Genomic DNA, 2,839 nt, shown 5'->3' with positions numbered 1-2,839 from the left:
AGCTAATGACCCCCTATTGTTATTGCTAGTCCTTTTGGTGATTCCACATCCAGTTCCTCTGAAGTATCCTGAAGGAAGTGAGGGCCATAAAGCCCCTTTGTTCACCCCCTTCCCTTCATCCATGACAGAATCCAGGGAAGGCAGGGATGGAGTTTTTCATAGTTGCTAACTTGATATGAAATATGATTGGATTCTGACAAACACCCTTGGAGTTGAATTTTTATTCCTCACAATTGCATTAAGATGAAAATCTCCCTCAGACCAAAGCTCAGTTCCTGGTGGACGGACATATGTATATACAAGCAATCCTTGACTTACAACCATAATTGGGAGAAGAATTTCCACCGCTAAGCAAGGCAGTTGTATTAAGTTGTGCCTGATTGTGCTTTTTTTTTTTTGCCATGGCTGTTAAGCAAATCATTGCAGTTGTTCAGGGAATCACAGACATTAATTGAATCTGCCTGTCGAAAGCTGGCTAGACAGATCATAAATGGTGATCACGTGATCCCAGGACACTGCAACGGTCCTAAATAGATGCCAGTTGCCAAGTGCCAGGATTTTGATCATGTGACCGTGGGGATGCTGCAACAGCTATAAATGCAGCGACTGGTTGTAAGTCACTTTTTCACTACTGTTGTAACTTTGGTTGCTACAGAAATGGTAATAAATCAAGGACTACCTACAGTTTGTTTGGCAACAATAGTTTTGCAATTGCCTTCTAGAATTTGTCCCCATTTCTTTATTTTTCCCTATACAGTATGACCACAATAAAGTCCAAAATTTCCGTTGCTAAGCAAGGCTGTTGTTAAGTGAGTTTTCCCCATTTTACGACCTTTCTTGCCACAGTTGTTAAGCGAATCACTGCACTTGTTTAGTGAATCCTGAGGTCGTTAAGTGAATCTGGTTTCCCTGCCCCTGTTGACTTTGCTTGTCGTAAGCAGGCTACAAATGGTGATCACACGGCCCCAGGAAACTGCAGCCATCATAAATACATAATTTGCCAAGTGCCCAAATTTTGATCATGTGACCGTGGGGTTGTTGTAATGGTTGTGTGAAAACGGGTCATAAGTCACTTTTTTCAATGCCATTGTAACTTCTGACAATGGGGTAGGCAACCTTGGCTCTTTTATGACTCGTGGACTTCAACTCCCAGGAATTCTGGGAGTTGAAGTCCACGAGTCATAAAAGAGCCAAGGTTGTCTACCCCTGCACTAAACAAATAGTTTAAGTACTGTAGACTCTACCCAAGCAAGGATCAGACCTAACATGTTTTAGCTTTACTGACATTGCCTAAGATTATCAGACACCAGCACCTAAGCTGGACAAAAAAAAATCCTTGAGTGGAGAGCATCTTATAATAATTACATATTACCTCATTGCACAACCTCATATGAAACACTAATAAACCCCACGGTCTTGCATGTCTTTTAGTGGTGTGACTTTTAAAAAACGCATTGCAGTTTCTATAATCTTCATCTCCCAAACAGCAGCTGCATCTATTGGCATTTACAGCTTAATAAATTATTAAAGCGGAGAAAACCTTTCTCAAAATATGAAAGAACAAACCTTGGAGGGGGAAAAAAGGGGAGTTTGAAGTGCAGCAGGGTGAATGAATTTTTATGACTAAGCCAGGTTCCCATTTTGATATCATTAGCTTACCGATATCTTAGTATTTTCTATCACTTTATCCTCCAAATCTAATCAAGACTCTTTGATTAGATTAATAATTGCCATTTTCACCTCCTCTCTCCCCTGGGGTGAGGACAGAAATTCTGCAAGTGACTAGGTGGTTTTGTAAATGGAAAGTGGTGAAGTCCCCCTTCCCTTTCAAGTTAACAATATGCTTATCTTATCCCCAGTTGCAACCTCAGTGAATAAGCTACCTATAATATGAGAAACGCAGATATTTTTTTTCTTTCACCAGTGAAACAAAAGAGAAAAAATGGTTCAGCAGAGGGCAGGGGATTGTAAGCAAATTCCTCCACTCTAACTGGGTACTGTGCATTGCGATAAAACATCCCCTGCCCTCCGCTGAGCCTTTTTTTCTCTTTTGTTTCACTGGTGAAAGAAAAAAATTCAAAGGGATGGCAAAAAAGTTACATATTTTGTTTTTTAAAAAGTGGAATGGTGAAAAACTGAGCTTTTATTTTGTCCAGAAATTAATTGGAATTCTGCCACTTTCTCCTTCTAGCCCAAGTAACTGGAAGAACAATAAAACTGCTGTTTTGCACACAGCAGGTGGGCAGGTGGCAAGTATAAGGAGGGATCAACGGAGGGGAAACCAGGTACAGGTAGTCCTCAAGTTACGATCACAGCTGAGCCCAAAATTGTTGTTGTTAAGTGAGACATTTCTTAAGTTTTTGCCCCGTTTTACGATGTTTCTTGCCACAGTTGTTAAATGAATCATTGCCATTAAGTGACTCTGGCTTCCCCATTGACTTTCCTTGTCAGAAGGTCACAAACAGTGATCACATGACCTCGGGACACAGCAAAAACCTCCCTCCCTCATAAGTATGAGTCAGTTGCTAAGCACCTAAATTTTGATCACATGATCATGGGGATGCTGCAAAAGTAACTGTGAAAAATGATCGTAAGTCACAAATTTCAGTGCTGTTGTAACTTTTTTTTTTCTTTTTTTTTTATATAAATTTTTTTATTAATTTTTCAATTAAAACAACAAATACAAATGATGCATATATATACACCAACAAACAATAAAGATACTCAAAACATTTTCGGATACACTCGGCAGTCCCCGCCTTGCCTCCACCCTCATCCACTTTACCTCTCCTTCCTCCCCCTAAACCTACAACCTCTCCTCCTTTTCTTACCACCTCTC

Source organism: Protobothrops mucrosquamatus, unplaced genomic scaffold (assembly GCF_001527695.2).
Source record: "Protobothrops mucrosquamatus isolate PMUCROS unplaced genomic scaffold, P.Mucros_1.0 scaffold3050, whole genome shotgun sequence".
Taxonomy (NCBI): Eukaryota; Metazoa; Chordata; class Lepidosauria; order Squamata; family Viperidae; genus Protobothrops; species Protobothrops mucrosquamatus.
Note: the sequence above shows the minus strand (reverse complement) of the source record.